The sequence below is a fragment of the Pan troglodytes genome, chromosome 7 (assembly GCF_028858775.2).
Source record: "Pan troglodytes isolate AG18354 chromosome 7, NHGRI_mPanTro3-v2.0_pri, whole genome shotgun sequence".
NCBI lineage: Eukaryota > Metazoa > Chordata > Mammalia > Primates > Hominidae > Pan > Pan troglodytes.
In genome coordinates this window covers 102,842,203-102,862,372 of record NC_072405.2, presented here as the reverse complement: position 1 = coordinate 102,862,372, position 20,170 = coordinate 102,842,203, and the positions used below count along the sequence as shown (strand labels likewise).

At 37.5% G+C, this 20,170-nt stretch overlaps 1 long non-coding RNA gene across 2 annotated transcripts in view; it reads left to right on the top strand.

Annotated features, from left to right (window-relative positions):
* LOC107976512 (uncharacterized) overlaps window positions 1-20,170 on the top strand; it is a 152,710-nt gene that overhangs the window by 15,838 nt on the left and 116,702 nt on the right. For both annotated transcript variants that reach the window (XR_010159381.1, XR_001720558.4), the window contains exons 3-4: window positions 11,489-11,611; window positions 15,052-15,119. This is a non-coding gene — a long non-coding RNA (uncharacterized LOC107976512). The remainder of the gene's footprint in view (window positions 1-11,488; window positions 11,612-15,051; window positions 15,120-20,170) is intronic.

The window sequence follows — 20,170 nt, the reverse complement described above, 5'->3', positions numbered from 1 at the left end:
TGAGATTTAAGGTTCTGATCTTAGTAACTGCCTATCAGTGCTCTCAGATAAGAGAAATCAACTAAAAAAAAAATACACACTTAATCTAGATGTCACTCAAATTGTTTGCCCCAAACTGAAGTTAATAATGATTGCAGAACCTCTTCATACATTCTGCTCCTTGGTAATATATGTGCTGCTTTCAGAAAAATTCATTGTTTCCCCTCAGTCCCACTTTTTTGTTTTGTTTTGTTTTAAACATCTGTCCTACTTCTGCTTCAGAATTCCGAGACCTTGAGTGGTCCCTCATCTCATTGCTGAAAACACTGAGGCACAGAGAAGGGAAAGGGCTGGCTCATGATACCAAATCAGTAAGAAGGCCCCACTCCAGGTTGCCATCTAATAGGATATTCTGAATTGAAACACATCTGGTGATGCAAAATAAAGACACTCATCTCATGTATAGAGAACATTTCAGTGTTCAGAACACCTTCAGACACCTTATCTCATGCCAGTATCCCTTTCTTCATTACCAATAAATCTTAAAAGACAACCTGAATGTCCTATGGCCTTCTCAGGACAAATATCCCAGAGACTGAGGGGAAATAGATGTGCTTGCTGATGGCTTTAGAGTGTTTTGAACCGATTAAAGTGTGTGGGCTAGGCACAGAGAAAACAGGAAACTAAAACAGCAAAAAAGACAGGACAGAAAAAAAACAAGAAAGTTATGAGGTCATGAAATGTTGATTAGGGTGGTAAATGGATATCTAAAAGGATGAAAGGAGAGGCACTGTAGAAAAATGATTGATAAGTTGGAGAATGAAATTGGCTGTGTAGGAAGGGGAACAAGAGTGAAGGAGAAAGAAAAAGTTAAAACATGAATGTCTAGGAAAAATCCTGTTATAAAGCAAAAATTTTTTCATTGTTAAAAATGCCTTCTTGGTGATGACTTCATTCATCTGTGGCAGTTGAGACTTTATTTTGTTGAGTTTTAAAATGACTATTTGTTTTGGGTGCAGGAGTGCTGGGAGAGACATTAACTTGGCCACTCTATTGATAAGAAGCTACTGTGGGAATAATGTGAAGATGTAGCTCTCCTATTTTTTCTTTGCTTTTTGTTTCTCTATATAATATTTGGAGAAGTCCATTGACCAAGCATCCGTCTAAGTTTGTCATTAATAATATGTCCAATGTCTTCCACAAATGCTGCCCCCCACAGTAGAACTCATTATGAGATCCAGGGTGTGATTGCCCTGAACACAGATTTTTCCTGAGTTGAAAGATCCCTCAATTCATTTGGAATCTCATATTTTTCATTTCATATTTGAGCATTGTTTGTTGTATTTCCCCACTAGGCTATGAAATATATGATTATAATTATGAAGAGATAACATATGAATTACTATGGTATTTCAAAATAAAAATATTGAGATATTTATGTCAACAAGTAGGCAAATGAATACACCTACTTGAAATTCACAGAAATAGGTGGCAAGGTAGGATTTTTGCTTTTATTTATTATCAATTTAAATTCTTGTTCTGAACAATAGAGATATTGCTAGTCTTTTGGTGACTGAGTTTCCTCTTACCAAAGTTTACATCTAATTTCTCTATGGGTGTTTAAGAGTAGCTATCCAGGCTGGGTTCAGTGACTCACACCTGTAATCCTGGCACTTTGGGATGCCAAGGTGGGCAGATTGCTTGAACCCAGGAGTTCCAGACCAGCCTGGGTAACATGGTGAAACCCCATCCCTGCAAAAAAATACAAAAAATTAGCTGGGAATGGTGGTGCTTGTCTGTGGTCCCAGCTCCTAGGGAGGCTGAGGTGAGAGGATCACCTAAGCCCAGTGAGGTTGAGCCTGCAGTGAACTGTGACCACACCACTGCACTCCAGCCTGGGTGACAGGCTTAAAAAAAGGAGGAAAAAAAAGAGTGGGTATCCACACACAAATTGCCCTGCATCTTTTGTGAAAAAATAGTGTGGGATTAAAATGTATTTTAGATGGATCCAGATTGGCTTTTCTAAAATGATTTTTAATTTGACTTCGAGAACTCTGTTTCTTTGTTTCCTTCATGGTCTTTATAAGTACATTTACTGTAAAACAGCTCATTAGAATTACCACGTGTGGTTTTTGCAAAGATTATTTTTAGCAAGGGTGGCTTAGTTCATTAACTCTTTTATTTTGATCACATCAGCAATAAGAGGGACTAGTTACATAAATGTTAATGAATGCATATTCATGGATGAGAACTAGGGAACTGATACCATGGCACTTTGAATTAGCTTTCAGTTTTCATGCTGAATGCAAGATAAGATCATTTTAGTGACCACAGAAATGAAGAAATGTTTGGGCTTTCCATTTTTCTCACATATCAGGATGGTGAATCATCTGTTTAGGGGCTCTCAGACATTTTCTCCTGACTAAAGTGGTTAAGAGAGCATAGCTCCTGGTCATGCAAACTTAGGCACAAACCCCAGCTCTGCCATTTGCTGACTTAGATACGCTATTAAAACTCCATGTGCTTCAGTTTCCTCATCTATAATAAGGCAATATGATACCTCACATAGATGTTGTATGTTTTAAAATAAGATATAATAAGACATATATTTTCAAGGCACAAGAAACATCATTCCATACTGTCACTTACTCACTTTGTGAGCTATACATTTTTCCCCCTCTTGTTATTGGAGTAGAAAATTGAGCTGAAAGAACATGGAAAGGTGCCAGATAGACAATATCAGGCTGGGGTTAAATTCTGATTCTCCAGCACCGAAAACAGTGTCAAACAACACTCACTAAATGTTCATTGAATAAAAGAGTTGACAAACAAACAAAAAATTCTTACTATCTTTATTCAAATAGCTTATCATTTATAATAACAGCTTCATTTATTGGATATTTATTATATTATAAGCACTTTATTTTTTTTACTCCCAGTAATTTCTCAATTAATTCCTTCAAAACCACACTAAGAACATTTTTATTACTATTTTACAGATGAGGAAACTGAGAGGGGAAAACTTTCCCCAAAGACATAGTAGGTGGCAGAGCCAAGAATTATTCCAGTCATGTGCTTCAGGGCACAACCTCACAAACACTGGGCTCCACTGCATTTGCTTCTTGGTTAAATAGCGGCTTTAAAGTCAGCTGTCCTGGCCACATGAACTTCTTGAGATCCTTCCTTAATCCTCTGCAAGGAATCTGACAACCAGTTTAAGAGTTACAGTGATATTCCAATTTAAATGTCATAAATGTCCGAGCCTTTCATCCTTAGTAGCATTTTGGGGGTGTTTTAAGAATAATCAAGACTTGCAATACTCAGACTTTTGTCTATTATCTAATTTTCCTCACTTCTTAACACTTTTTTAGAGTAGCCAATAGAACACACTACCCCCTTTCTTGAAAACCTTTCATAATTTACCTCAGATCTTTCGTCTACAGGAATGTCTTATTTTTCTTCTAACAGGTGGCCGGTCACAATCTCTGTTTTAGCCAAACTAAACATTAGATTATTGTTATTTTTGGAAAACAATGTTAAAGTCCAGAGCCGTAATTGCCTGCCAGGTAACATGGCATAGTAAAAATAACATAACATTGTGCTTGTCTTGTTAAAGCATCACATTTTTCGGGATCAGAATATATTGGTCTTGGTGCTAGCAAAGTATATAGCAGCAATAAAATGCTATCAATACCAATTATTGTGAAACGGAGTCAGAAGGCTGAATACCAAGAGAACTTTCTAATTGGCTATTAATGATGTCATAATGAGTACAAGCCCAATATATTTGTGAATGTGACCATTCTTTTTTTTTTTTTTTTTTTTGGCTTAAACTTTTTCCATTCCATCTGAATAGCAAAGACCTTCACTATATTTACAACTTTTCTCTGGGTTTCACACCATTTCCTAAAATCAGAATCATGGGGTATTTCATCTTTAAAAGTATAAAACAAAGAGATGCTCAATTTCTCATCAAGCATTGACTGATTTTTAATTTATGGACTATCTGAATAAGAAAATGTGTTTTATATAGTGTTTGTTTTTTGAATTAAGTAATTTAGTAGAATAAACTTAAAGTCATTTCAAACATAAACATAATGTAGAAAAGTAATTTGTTCAAATGTAAATAAAATATGGAATTAATACATTCAAAATATGAGAGCATTGTTATCTAATATAAGGAGTGCGGAAGCTAGAAAACATAAAGCCAAGTAAGTGTTTCAGATAAAATACAGTGCCCAGTTAAAGTTGAATTTCAGTTAAACAAAAAATAGTTTTAGTACAAGTATGTCCCAAATATTGCATAGGACATACTTATCCTAAAAAAGTATTCATTGCTTATCTGATATTAAAATTTAACTGGATATCTTGCATTTTTATTTGCAATCTTGCAATCCTACTAAGCTTCAGTATATTTTCACTTGTGAAATGGCTTAATAATTTCTAGCTACCTCTTCAGCTTGTTAAGATACTCAAATGGGATACAACAAGTGTATATAATGAGATTTTTGACTTAAACATATTCAGCTATATGCCTATTCCCTCATACTCTAAAAGGATAAGGAAAATCAGAGGCAGAGAGAAAGACAAACAGCGATGGAGAGGGCAATGTGCAGGGGCGTGGGCCATTCCACATAGCCCTCCAGGACCTGAGCACATGCCCGTGGGTGAGAGTGACATGGAAGGCTCTTTCTGGTGGTGCTTCTGTCTCCCCGTGGCTGCTTCTCAGAATGTGAGCACCTGATGGTGCAGGAGTGTGATTCTAGTGTTTAAAGATACTTATTTTTCATGCAACATGGTCCCTAAACGCAAGCCAACTGCTTCAGCTGGAGCTTAACCAAAGAAACAGTGATCTGTTCCAATAGCAGGAGAAAAAAGAAGTCTTTGGATTTACTGAGAAATGGTATGTTGATATTGCATGTGGCACTTCCTAAGGAATTTTTAAGGGTAATTTTAACTGTAGGCAATCTTCATCTTACATATTGGTTTGAGAGCCCAATCTCCATATAAGACGAAGTTTCACAATAATTGATGTAAAAAGTGTTTTGTACACTATAAGGTAGTAAACTGATGGAAGGTATCATTATTTTTATATTTTTCTTTTACTTACTATTGGTTTTATCATTTTTATTATCACAATCACTACTCCAGATGAAGTGACATTTACATTTTTGAGAGTTTGCCAGATAACTTTGAATAAATAAAAGGCAATATGAAGGCACAGACAGATTCAATGATAACTAAAGTTTGGCCACTTATGACTAATATCTTACAGGAATAAAGGAATGAATGCTTATGGTATAGTACCTTGGGGGAACAAACAACTTAGAAGCAATGAGATAACTATGAATACTAAGCATAATAATTAAACATTGACATTACTTCTTTATAATGAAATTATGGGACATGAGGTTTGTTGAAATGATTAGAGGAAAAGTATAACCCATAAAAAGAAATTTCCTGGAACTTCTGTCTAGTATATTGTAGGACAATCTTTCATGGGTTGTGGTAGTAGCCAAGTAGTTTCAGTGATTTAAAAATAGACTAATAAACACTTAAGACTATGCTACAGGGAATTGCTCTGCTATAGCAGGAAGAAAGATCAACAAATCTAAATGACCTAGCTTTGGCTAATTGTTCTAAAAGTTTTCACTACATGTCTACCAGTATATATGTCCTGAATTATTCATTTGCTTTAGAATAATGCTGGGCAGGATGGCAAGAACTGAAGTAAAGTTAGTTGGGATGATGATGATGATGATGGTGATGACTGTGATGATGATATTACACTCATAGCTTATTACAGTTACTGGAATTGTGTATATTATTAGTTACTTGACCTAAACCTCTTTGATTGAAGGGACCATTTACCTCTTTATTCTTCCCAGTACCCGGGTGAGTGCTTTTGTCCTCACTCCTTTGGGATAGCATTAAATTTATTCCTATTTTATAGCTGGAGAAATAGACACTAAGAGGTTAAGTCACCCATCAGGGTCTCATAGCTGGGATGTGATGTACACAATATAGCCCCAGATATGGAGTGATCCAATCCTCATGCTATGTGCCTTTTCCAAGGTCATGTGAAGAATGGGCTGCAGGTTCTTGGGCAGAGGACAATTGATGCACATGAAGGAAGATTCAGTAAGATTTCCTAAGAAGATGAACTGAGACTGTAAACATAAGACACCTTGTAGAGAGATAATTTTACAGTCCGAGTAGGAAGATTATTCAAGGCAGAAGAAATATTGTAGGCAAAGAGGATAGGTAGCTTGGGAGGGGTGAGTGAGCTCCCAGAGCTAGAAGCCCTGAGAATGTTGTGCTGGCAGAGGAGAGGGTTGGGCACAATTTTCTGTGACTCTTTGGCCATGTGTGGGGCATGGGGGTTGGGGAGAGGTTGGCCATACCAGATGAGGCTAAAGAGCTAATTAGGGCCCAGAGGGTGAGTGTAGGAAGAACTGCTGGGATGGTAGGTGGGGTGGAAAAGGCTACAAGAGGAACCGTAGAAGGGCAGAGTGGAGACCCTTTTCTTTTCTCCTGCCTCTTCAGTTTGCGGCAAGTTGAGTTGAATCTACTGAAAGGTCTTTTCAGGTGGACATATTTGCCAGGTAGTTGGAATGCAGTTTTGGCACCCAGAGAAATATCGTGGCTGTGGAAGCAGATTTTTCAAGTTACCCAAGGACAGAAACCTCAGGAGAATATAAAGCTGTCTTGGGGGAGACAAGTGTGAAAGAGAAAGAGAGTAGAGAGTAGGACACAGGATGAGGCCGACACTTGATGTGTGGGCAGAGAATGGACAGAGACTGAGCAGTCAGAAAAGCAGCAAGAGGCTAGAAAGTCTAAGAAAGTCCTATGTATTTACATAGGTAAACATGACTGGTTAGCAAATGATAATTTTGCTTTTTAGATCACACAATGTTCCCTTCTCATCCTTCTACCTAAAGATATGTACACACACACACACACACACACACACACACACACACACACGCAGCCTACCTTTACTAAAGGCTTTCTGTTCTATATTCTACTTAGGAAATAAATACTTCCAAGAACTGTATAGGAAGACTCTTAGGAGCAGAGAACCAAAAAGGATTTCAAGAGCCCATTTGGTCCATCTCCTTGCCAGTAGGGGCATTTCCTAAATCATCCAAAGAAAAAAATTGTCAATTCTATTTTTGAAGTATCTCCACAGATGGCGATTCCATAAGCTTCCCTGCTAATTTGCTCCAGTGTTTAATCAGTCTGAGACACAAAGTTCTTCTTTACATCTAACTCAGTGCTCTCTTGCTATAACTTAGAATCTATTTCCTCCTCAGAGGTGGAAATGCAAGGCAATCTAAAACCCCAGAAAGCCCCCAATCACATGTTCTCAATCTTAATTGCTGAAGAAATGTATGTGGTATTTTTTTTAACCCTTGTCAATAGCATGCAATTTGGTCCTAATGAGAAGAAAAGGCATCTACTCCTAAATCTGCTACAGACACTGATTAAATAAATGCTCAAATGCCCTTTTGCTTGAACATGGATAATATAAGATGAAACCTCTTTAGAATTACTAAACCACTGTTTTCCCAGAAAAAAAAAGCCCCATCTAAGGATTTTAATGAATCTTTTGGGGGAACTCTAAACATTTTATCTATGATATATATGATAAAGTGAAAAATCTTCAAATGTGTATAGATTGTTTATGAGTATTATAAACATTATTCTTAAATTACTATCCTTCTTAAATAATGTCATTGGACAAATAGCTTATTCTTCAAGCCAGAAATCTACAATAGAGTCATTTTGAATGTTTGTGAATGATACCAGTCAGGGAAGAAAGAGATCTACTGAAATAGCTGAAAAAGAGCAATAAGATGAAAACTTTACATTTTAATATTATTTTTAACATTGGTTTGGGCCAATTATGTGGGCCTTCTACTGTGTAATACTTCATTAACCACAGTGATATGGCTAAAAAAAGACACATCCTTATTGAGAATATACATGCGAAAAGTTACAAAGCAGAGTTTTAGAAGCCTTTCCTATTGTTCTAATGAACATTCTCAGCAACTTCTTGGGAGTAGCACAGTCCGAAGCCCCCAGGATCACTGATGCCAAAGGAGAGGTGGTCACACCAAAGTTAGAGACATGATTATCAAGGAAAAATGACATGACGTTCTCTCATAGATGGAAACAATCCAAAATAAACAAATAAGAAGCAAAGCATTAGCTCCAAGATATTTAGAGATCAACTCCCAATATTTTAAAAGTGCTATGAAGAACACTGCTTAATGAATACAGAGAAGTATTATTCAGTTCTCACACATACACACACACACACACACACACACACACACACACTCCAAAAAAGAAGCTGTCCTCTCAGTTTCATGAAGGATGAATATGCTGTGCTATCTTTCTCTTACTTACAAGTCTAACATCTAGAAAACATGCTCTTGCATCTACTGGGAATTTTCTTCCCACTCTCAGATTTTTTTCACTTGCCCAACACTTTAATTTTGAAGATTCACTTTGGATGACATCTACTCAGAGGAGGCCATTCTTGACCTTCTTAATAGGCTGAGATGCTCCTGTTCTCCATTCTCCAGCTACTTCTGACACTTAACCCATCCTGAGATGAACTACATTATATTTTCATTATTCCACCCCTTGTCCATGTCTCCTACCCAATGTCAATCACAGAGGAGAACATCTTATCCGTGTCTGTATATCCAGCGGCTAGCATGTTGCATTTATAACATATGTCAAATATGTGAAAATCAAATGCATATATGGCCACCAATGTCTTCCCTGCTACTCTATTTGTTGATGCCTTTCTTAGCTGAGCCTACCTGACCTTTCAACTAGGTCAGTGTTATGGATTGAATTGAGTACCCTCTAAAATTCATATGTTGGAGCCTGAAGTCCCAACACTTCAGAATGTGACTGTATTTAAAAAGAGAACCATTAAAGATGTGATTAAGGTAAAGTGAAGCTATTTGGGTGGGTCCCAATCCAATCTGACCAGTCTCTTTATAAGAGGAGACAAAGTGATACGCAAGCACTGAGACATGACCAGGGTGAAGACAACAGGGAGAAGGCAGCCGAGGAGAGAGGCCTCAGAAGAAACAAACCTGCAGACACCTTATCTTGAACTTCCTGCCCCTACAACTCTGAGAAAATAAGTTTCTGTTGTATAAGTCACCAAGATTCTTACAGTTTGCTTTGGCAGCCCCAGCAAACTAGGGCTCTTCTTATACAATCTATAGTATTGTATAAGTATATACAATAGTGATATAGTATAGTATCACTGCTACTTTTGTTTTGCTAATCACATTTGTAATATCTCGTTTATAACTTACTTCCCCACTTAGGGGCCCATGAGAAAAAACAAAACTAGTTTAGGTCTTTCGAAAAGAAAATTTAATTCAAGGATTTGGCCACATGGATCATGAAGGCTGAGAAGTTAAACAGAGATTGTAGGCAACACAGAACAAAAGCCACTGCTATCCCAAGGGCTGGAGGCACAAGAGCCTAGAAAGGAGGAGGTGCAATCGGGGTTACAGCCAGGCTAGCAGGAGCTAGAGTTTAGAGGAAAGGCAGCCAGCACCTGAGACAGAGAAAGGAAGAGGCAAGGTCACTCCTTTCTTGTGTTTCCCCAGACTTTGGTTAGTGCCTGCTGCTCTTGAAGAACTGATCAAGTGCCATTTGGCAGGGGAATCTAGGAAATGTACTCTGTAAAGATTACTTTCCTCTTCTCTCCCACCTTCAAAGGAGCAGGAGAATGGTAAGAAATGCATGTGAGAACAAACAGTTAAATGATGGGCACGAGAATGTAAGTAACATGATGGCTGGAATCATATCTTTCTGGTTCCTGCTTTAACTCCAACAACTGATAAACACTGTACAATACATATTTGGTATTTAACGAAGAGTTGTTGAATTAATTTAGCTGAATGAGCTTCCTATTTCTCATTTGCCAAGTTCTCTGACATAATTAATATATCATGTATCTATAACCCCTCACCAGAGAATAATATTCAAGAGACAGAGATTTATTATCTGTTTTCTTAACTGACTTAGAGCTAGCACTTACAACATGTCTGGCTAGTAGTAGACACTCTTTGTATTTGTTAGCCCAATGAACACAAGTTTTGTTTGATAGAAAAGGCCAACTTACCATCTTCTTTTTTTCTCTTTTTTAAGAGAAGAGTCTTGTTATGTTGCCCAGGTTGGAGTGCAGTGGCTATTCAGAGGCTCATAGCGCACTACAGCCTCAAATTCCTGGCCTCAAGGGATTCTCCCATCTCAGTCTCCTCGGTGGCTGGGACTATGGGTGTGTGCTACTGTGATCAGCACCATCTTCATGATTAAGGTGTGAGGAATCAGGTCATGAACCAGATGCCTCCTGAGTTTAGAGGAAAAATGGAACTGGTTGCCATTCAGGGGAGTCACAGAAACTTCACTGCTTTGCCACCATCTTAACAAAGCGTGATGACTGCCTGCAGCTAAGGAAAGCGGCAACATCAGAAGCACCAAGCCTCGCAAAGCTTTGTGACAAGTTTGCATAAGGGATGGAATGCATGGATATAGCTGCTAACATGAAAAGCCATATCTCAAGGCTGAGGTTCCAATTTGAGATATAAGGGTTTATCTTAATAGACCAGAAACTTGAAACTTTATAGCACTTATATGGAGTTATAAGGCATGCAGATCAGATAGGTGATACTCCAGCTGAAAAAACATATAACAATGTGATATAGGGCATATACGTATAACATATACAAGCTGACCTATATTTAAACCTAAAACAACACATTAGAAGTTTCACAGAATATTGGGGAAAAATTTAATTAGGGAGATCAGAAACCTAAAGAAGAGATATCAGACTGAAGTCACAAGAGGAGAAAGGCTTAGAGGGAAGAAGGTTATTTAGCCGACAGAGAAACTTGAAATGAGAAATAGGGGAGTATCCCTGTGAATGGTTATTTAAAAGTATGAGAATTCAATGAGAAGCAGAATTAGATCCCTGCTATTTCACTTATTAGCTATATGACCTTAGGCATGTTCTTTGCACCTCGGTTTTCTCATCCAGAAAATGAGGATAGTAATAATATCTACCTCATAGGGCGTTTATGAGGATCACACGAAAAAGATACGGGTAAGAGGCTTAGGACCGTGTCTGCTCACAGTAAGCACTCAGGGATGTTAGGAGTGTGTGCTATTATTATCTTCAATGAAGCTTGCGGAAAAAGAAAGAAATACATCCTGCAAGTGTTAGGTTGGGTGTCAGAACTTCCTCCAGGCCAGGTTTGCAGAAAAGATTTACATAAAGAATGTATGAGATATGCTTGTAAGGTAGAGTCATTCCAGTCTATTCAGACTTGAAGGCTAGAAGGTAGACTAATTCTCCACATTCTCCCTCAAATGACCTTTCAAGTTCTCCTTCAGCCTTTCCTTACATAAAGTGTATAATTGCCCTTTCTGGCAGTTCATAGAAAAGTGCTATTTCCAACCCTTCTAGGCTGCTCTGGATGGAAAATGCCCTGGGTTCTCCGAGACTTAACACCCCGCCTTGTGAACGCGAGCAAGATTATTCTCTCTGAGCAGCTCTTTTCACATGTGATAAGCTTGGCAAGTTGCCCTGGTAAGTGTCAAGCCCTGAATGTTTTTGTTTTTGCCCTGGTGGTCCTGAGGAGTTACTGGAATACTTCTGGGGATCTGTTTTTTATCAAACTCTTGGCCGACAGTGACATTGAGAAGAAGCAGGTAGAAACAGAGAGCAGGGCTCTGGACTGCATCGCGTTTAATTCTGATAGCAGACTCCCTGTCTGCCCTGGCCGCCTTAAACCTTCCTTCAGTCTTTTTTTGGTCCCTTTACTTTGTGTTTCTCAATATTACAGGGCAATCTTGTGTGTGTGTGTGTGTGTGTGTGTGTGTGTGTGTGTGTGTGTGTGTATTTTCTCCCTTTTGCTCCCCAGAGAGTCTTGTCAAAACTCCTTATCTGTTGATGAATGAAAGGAATTTCTCCTGTGGGGGCGGGACCTGGTTAATGCAGCTCTGGCCAGCACGGGTGGGTCACGGAGCTCAGGGAGCAACAAAAGGCAAAGCCCACTGAAAATATCACAATTGCTGTTGTGCCAGGAAGTGCCATCAGCAAGCATTTTCCTCCAGGCAGATGGGGGGATGAGAAGAGGCAAGGCTAATGGAAGCAATCTTGAGTTAATTTACTCCACTGGGGAGAGAGACAGAGGGTACCGTTAATGTCTTTCACGTTTGCAGCATTTATTCAACTTTGAAACTTGAAAACACGTGCTTAGGAGTTTGACTGTATTTTAGAGCCAAATAAGAATCAGCACCACTTCTTTTCATACAGGACTTTTTGGTTATTTAAACTGAGATTTCTTTTCTTAATTTCCTCCAAACTTCAATCATCTGAAACTTTTTCCAATTATGCAAAGCAAAGGAGACTAGGCTGCTATATCCATTACCACAAACATTCTATGATGCCTCAGTTATGTTCTTAGTGCCCATTGTATCTCACACAGTCACCTGCATGGTGTGATGACTCATTTAATATATAGCGAAAGATTCATTCAAGGAATCAGTGAATGGGTCCCCCTTCTGCCAGGAAGCTCTAGTGTATATGGCACCATTGGCCATACAAAGCCTAAAGAAGAAACTGCTAAAGAAAGAAAGAAAGCTGTCCTGGTTTCACAATGTGACCTATGGGTTGGGAGGGGAGATGTCAGGGAAGCCACAGGTGGTCATTCAGTGATTCTGTTAAGATGCTCATTATGTCTGTTACAGTCACATGATTAATTTACTAAGTACATGCAAATTAAGAATGTATAAGCAATTTACCCTTCTCACAGTCTAGGGGAAAGCCTTTAGGAGTGTAGTATGAGGACCATAGCACTTAAAATCAGGAGATCTGGGTTTAAATCCCAGCTTCACTTCTTTTTTCATGTGATCAGCTTCACCTTAACCACTCTGAACCTCCAAATACTCATCTGCAAAATGGATATAGGAATAACAGCTACCTGACTTGCACATAAAGACATTTTAACTTTAAATTTGTTTCAATCCAGTCACTCATTTCCCAGAAGGAATTGTAGCACATATACCTCTAAACTAAAAAAAAGAAAAAAAGTTATTTGTTTGAAAAATTAAAAAAAACCTTTTCAATAAAACAAACTTCTAGAAGATAGAAAGCTTATCAATTTTATTTTCAGGAAATAGAATGTCTGGCCAGGCACAGTGGCTCACACCTGTAATCACAGCACTTTGGGAGGCCAAAGTGGGAGGATTACCTGAGGTCAGGAGTTTGAGACCAGCCTGGCCAACATGGTGAAACCCCGTCTCTACGAAAAATATGAAAATTAGCCAGCCATGGTGGTGGGTGCCTGTAATCCCAGCTACTTGGGAGGCTGAGGCAGGAGAGTTGCTTGAAACTGGGAGGTGGAGGTTGCAGTGAGCCAAACCTGTGCCATTGCACTTTATCCTGGGCAACAAGAGCAAAACTCTGTCTCAAAAAAAAAAAAACCAAAAAGAAAGAAAGAAAAGAAAAAGAAAATTCTTTGCAAGAATCCTCCTTGTTCAGAAAGAACTGCTTTTCTGAAATAGACCGTTTCCTGCCCCCTGATGTGCTGTCTACCAAACAGAATGAAGGGAGCATAATTGTATTTCTTGTACTACCTGAATGACATAATAGTCGTATCATGCGATCAGTAATCTAGTAAATGAGCGGCAGACTAACAAATACCTTAGCCAACTCACAATCCAAGAAACATAAGAGCTAAAAATGAAGTTCATCTATTTCTGCTCACTGCATTCAGAAATTATACTTTGGGTGATTGGGTGATTTTTATTTGGGGATGACAAAAAGACTAAGGATTTGGGGCTCTTGTTCCCTTCTCCATTCCCCACTTAAACTTGCCTCTGCATCTGTTGGTAGATCTTGCATTGTTTGTTCCTCTGTTTCATTGACCTCTAAACTCATAATCTGAGAACATATATTTCTAAAGAAAAAAATAACCTTTTCTTTTCTGATAGCAGAGTTCTAATTCTTTTTCTCATTTCTGTTAATTCTCGCCCAGAAGTCCTGACACTGGCCTAGTTCCTTTTAGTTATAATCTTCTGGGGTGTCATGAAGTCATTTCAACTTTTATCTTTGCCTGTGACTATCCTATTTCAGTTCACCTTTTGGCAGCTTCTTGTGCTTTTCCTGCTTTCTCTTCTCCCAATCAGGCCTCACATTGTGCTAAGACAAATACAGCTGTGATGCTAGAACTGGCTGCTGCTCCTTTTGCGTGATGCAGTTTTATATTGAATGTGCCAATGGCCATGCAAACATAGATAGACTATACAGCAGTAAATAACCCCTAATCAGTTGAGGTGTACCAAATATGACAAATCCTCTTATTGTCAGAGTCGCACTGTTTTTGCTGAAGCAGAACTTAGAGATGTCTTCCAACTGCCTCATTTTATAGACAAGGAAACTGAACTCTAAAGAGAGAAAGAGTCTCGCAGAGGTTATAGATAAGAGTTATTTATGACCTTTAAATGTAAATCTGGGACTTAGAACACTAATTTGAGATAAAACAGATCTTTTTTTTAAATAGAGAAATGAACAATAGGGAAATAATAAAATTTGGAACCCAAGTGGCTGGTATTGGGAAAGAAGTGGAAAATTGTTATGTGTGTAGTGAAAAGAAAGCACAGGAGAGTAGAGGCAAGACGTGTTCGAAAAGGAAATTCACCAGATAAAAAGTTAAGGAGCTCACAATGAAAAATTAAAGGACTTAATAAGGTAACCAGGTCCAAAACTGAAAGGCCCAATTTGGGAAATTACGTAGACTGAACACTTTCAAAAGCCAATGATGAAAGGTTATTTCTAGGGATAAGGAAAAGAAACCTCAAGAGAAAAGCTCAGGGTGTTAAGAATAGCTTAAAAGAATGATTTGGGTGAAACCTTGAAAGTGATTGCTCTTTCCTTAAGTGAATTAGGGAACACAGAGACGTAGTATAACTTTGTGCAGAAGTACTGTACAGTAGTTTGTAACCAGACTTGTTTAAATAAAACAGAGCTAACTACGCATGATTTGCTGACCTGTAAGCAGTGTGAAATCCAAGCATCTACACTCCGAGATAAGGTAGGTCTTGCAGCCTAAATACCTGGCTGAGCATGAAATTCTGAAGACCATGCTTTCATATGCAGACTTTGTTGTTCACTCTTTTGAGTTAGGAGTTGATGGTTGCATCTTTTGCTGTGAGTTTGGTCAATGACAAAATTAACAGCAGTAAAGAAAGGCTGCTAATCTTTTGAGGGTTACCTGTAAGTGAAAACAACACCAGCATAAGTGTTCTAAATCTACTCTCAAATAATACCAGAAGCTGGTGATTATGGAAACTTCAAGGTCATGTCAGCAATGCTCATTTCTGTTCTGATTCGCCACATGCATATGCTTTGATGGAAATCATATACAGAAATCAGCTATGTTCTTTATTGCCTATGAGATTGACAGATCTTGTAAAATCTTCTCAAGAGTAAGGCAGGTGATGAAACACATGATTACTATCATGAAAATATTCAATAACTATTTATAAAGTCCTTACATTTTATAAGGGACCATAGAGTATTCAAAAATAATTACGTAAAATTGAGTGAGTTTACAGTCTTTGTTGTGCTTTTTAGATTTTAGCTATATGTACCAAATAACAGCTTGCCTAGAGTACAAAGCTTACCTGCTCTCCAACAAGGCAGCTTTGGGGATTTTTGGACAAAGTAGTGTCACCATATAGGTGATGTTGCTAATTTAGTCTTCAGACAACATTTATTTAAAAAAAATGAAAAGAATCTAACAAGTAAGATAGCATTATGCTATACTACACTACAAATTATAGATATAAATAGCAATTTTTAAAAAGAAAAATGCCATCCATAATAACTATGTTAAAATCTCTACATAAAGTCAGCAAAACAAGGGAAAAAGATAGACCAGAGATATGAAGATGAATTATTCAGATTTACCAAGTGTCACTCAAGCTGTTCTGTTTCAAAGATTCACTCATTAATTTATTCCTTTAGATAATCTTATTAAATATCTACAAGGTACTTGACAGTACAAAATAACAGGACAATGTGTTTAGCCTCCAAAATGCTAAAAATCTGGCAGTGAAAACTCTCTGCATGAATATCTATGGTGCAATACATGTGGCAATGAAGGTTATAATCAACACAGAGAAGGGGAAAGAAAGGTGAGAGCTATTTCATAAAGAAGATGACATTTAAACTAAGACTTAATAGGAGAGGAGAATATTTGCAAGTCAACAGAGTGGGGAAGGACATTCTGGACAGAGATAATAGCTTATACAAAGTCACTGAAGTATAATAGCATATTCCCAACTCACATATCTATGAAAACTTAATATGGGAGAGATGACATTAAAAATTAGTAGGGATAATATGACTATTTAATAATGCTGCTGAGAAATGAAGTATCCTTGTGGGGAAAAAATAAAGTTAAACCCCTACCTCACACTGTACAGAAAAAAATAAATTCCAGATGGATGAAAAATATAAAAAGTTTAGAAAAAATATAAAAGATCTTATTTCTAACCTTGAGGTAGGATAAATAAGAAACAAATGCACATACTATTAAATAAAGTATATAGCTGACTGTATTTCAATTTAAACCAATGTTACACAACAAACATTACAAATAAAGTAAGAAGATACTCCACAAACCGAGAAGGGTTTCTGCAAAGCATATAACAAAACAAATTATAATCCATAATTTTTAAGAAATGCTTACAAATTAATGAGAAATAACACATAAGAAAACTCAGTAGAAAAATAGCATGAAGATACAAATAGGTAATTCACAGAAAAGAGAAAAAATATTGTCCTATAAGCATATGGAAGGTTGCCTAGCCTCCCTTACAAGGGGAAAACCACAATTAGATATAATTGCAGACTTATCAGTTTGGCAAAACATTAAATGTTTGATAGTGGCATATGTGAGCAAAATATATGAAACAGTAGAACTCTTATATACTGTGGTAGAATAAAAAATTGTTTGGAGAACAACTTGGCAATATCTAGCAAATTTGAAGATGCGTATTTTCTTTATCTCATAAACTTTACCCCTAAACATACAATACAATGAACTCTATCTAGTAAATGTGCCCAAGAGATCTGTAAAGAACATGGACTGCAGCATTTTTGTGAAAGTTAAAAGCTGAAACAAATAAACAAAACTTAAAACATTAATATTCATTAATAAGAGAAAGGATAAGCAGTCAAAGATGAATTAAGCTAGGCCTGTGAGCATCAACATGAATAAAACTTAAAAATATACTAGCAACCAAAAATCAAGTTTCAGGTTGATGATACCATACATAAAATATGGAAAGAAGCAAAAAAAATGTTATTTTCTTTAAGGAGTAAATAAATAAAAACATGCATGGCTGAAACTAATGAATGACAAATTCATGATCATGCTATCTCTGTAATGTATCTTTCTTTAAAAAAAATGGACTCAGAGCAGATCCCTAGGTAGCTATGTTTGCTCAATGATTTTCTATAATTTTCTGTGTTCTCTTTGCTAGGTAATGTGGAAACAGGGTTCTCAATTATTTGTATGAAGCTCAGGAATCATCCAATGAGATTTTTTTTTAAGATTATGATATTTGCAACAGTTCTATAATCGGTAGAGATCATAAGAGTGAAAGTGATTATGGAGATGGCTTATTCTTGTAACAATAAGGGTGCCCCTATGTCCGTTGGTATACTTCTTTATTTATTGTTCACTGTGCTTTGGCATCTTGTTCCTAACCATGGCCTGACACTTTAACAGGATGAGACATCCTCAGCAGTTAGAAATGGGCTGATGCTTATTGTAATTTAGGATCATGAAACTCAGTAATCAACAATTGTTTCACAGACTGGAAAGTTTCCTCATGTTCAGCAAGGCATGGAATAGAGACAGAACAAACCTCATGTTTGTTAGGTTTTTTGGACAGCCCCAAAAGCCATTTGAACAGGGCTCAGCAGGGGCAGCTCAACTCCATTCCACTTGGCATCATTGGGAGCATCTTGAAGCTTGGGCACTGGCGTCATCTGAAAGCTCACTCACTCACCTTCTTAGCAAATGATGCTGGCTGTCAACCAAGATATTACCTGTTAGTTGAAACACCTCCTCATGGCCTGAGCTTCTTCACAGAATGGTGGCTGTATTCATTTTCTATCACTGTTCAAGAAATTACCATAAATGTAGTGGCTTAAAATAATTCAAATTTATTATCTTACAGTTCTATAGGCCAAAAGTCTGATACAAGTCTCACTGGGCTAAAATCCAGTTGTCACCAGGCTGTGTTCGTTTCTGAATGAAGGCTCTAGGGGAGAATCTGTTTCATTTTCCAGTTTGTGGAGGCTGCCCACATTCCTTGGCTCATGGCCTGCTTCCTACCTCTTCAAAGCCAGCAACACTGCATCGCTCTGTGCCTTCTTTCCACGATCACATCTCCTTCTGACTCTCTGCTCCCTCTTCCACTTTTAAGGACCTTTGTGATTATATTGGGCCACTCACATAATTAAAAATAATTTTGTCATTTCAAGGTCCTTAATTTTATTACATCTGTCAAGTCCCTTTAGCCTAGTAAGGTAATATATCCACAGGTTCCAGGGACTAGGACACAGACATCTTTGGAGAGCCATGACTCTGCCTTCCATAGTGGCTGAGTTGCAAGGATGAGTATCCTGAGACAGAGAGCCTAGCAGGTTCTGTATTACCTTTTCTGACCTAGCCCTTCAACGTGTGACCATGCAATATCACTTCTACCACAGTGCTATTTGTCATGGCATTCATAGTGCCCACAAGGTTTCAAGTGGGGGAAGAATAGACTCCAACTATTGATGAGAGAGTGTAAGGTTCTGGAGGAGTATGTGGCAACAGAAATATGTTCTGGCCATTTTCACAAAATGCAACCTTCTGGCACACAGTGTAATGAATGAAAACATTGGCTCTGGTGTCCAACTTTCTGTGTTAAAATCCTGGCTCTTAGTGGTAATAGCAGTGTACCCTTAAGAGAATCAATCTTTCCAATCTCAAGTTTTTTCATCTGTAATATGAAGATAACAGTAATACTATCCCAAAGGGTAAGTCATAGGGATTAAATGACAATATGCAGAATACTATAGAGAATGTAGAATTCTACTATGTAAAAAACTTAGCCTGGTGTCTGGCTCACAGTAAGGCCTCAATAAATGTTGCTAGCAACGAGCTGTATGAATTTAGGCAAGTTACTCAATCTCTCTGAAACTCAGTTTCTTCACATATAAAATAGTGATGAAAGTACTTATTTAACAGGACTGTTGCAAAGACTAAATGGTAGATAATAAGCATTCAATAAATACTACATGGATATAATCATAATTATACACATATATATTTAGAATTATATGTAACTCTAAGTATACTTATAATAATAAACATGATGGATTTTTCCTAATCACTATCCCAAGAAAGCAACATCATACTACAAAATTTAAAAAGAATTAAACCATGAGACCATACGTGTGAAACTATTAAGAACCTCAAAATTATTTGTTAAATCTAAGTTTTTAATGATGTTTTTCAAATATGTACTGCAATAAAGATTATCAACCAAATAGTATTTTGAACATTATAGCAGTATAAATATGTACACTGATTGATCATAAACCCGTGACGTTGGGATCTGCTGGCTGTGGTTTAACAACAATATTGATAAAGAAATGGGGTCACAAAGATGAGGGAAAATGGTCACTATGAGGCTTGGATGATTGTTAAGCCAGTCCAGGCTGTAAAGGACTCAGAGAGCTATATCTGTCTAAACTCACTGAACCCAGCCAAGACTGCTTGGAGCAATGCCCTAATTACACTTTGATTAGAAAAGCACCACTCAGAAACAGACTCCAAATTAAGTCATTGTTGTTCTTTGGTAAGTTCTCTTAGTACTACTAGGTATGATCTGTATAAACCCATGAAATAAAAGATACACTGTTTTTTAAAATTTCTAAAATGCCTTGTTTTTCTTGTCTTACTGAAGCAGAAAGCTCTTTTTCAAAAATAAGGTTGTATATGTTGGAGGAGAGCCAGAGTTGGCAGGTGCACACAGCTCCTCCAGGATGTTGCAGGATCAGGGCCCTGTGATGTCACCA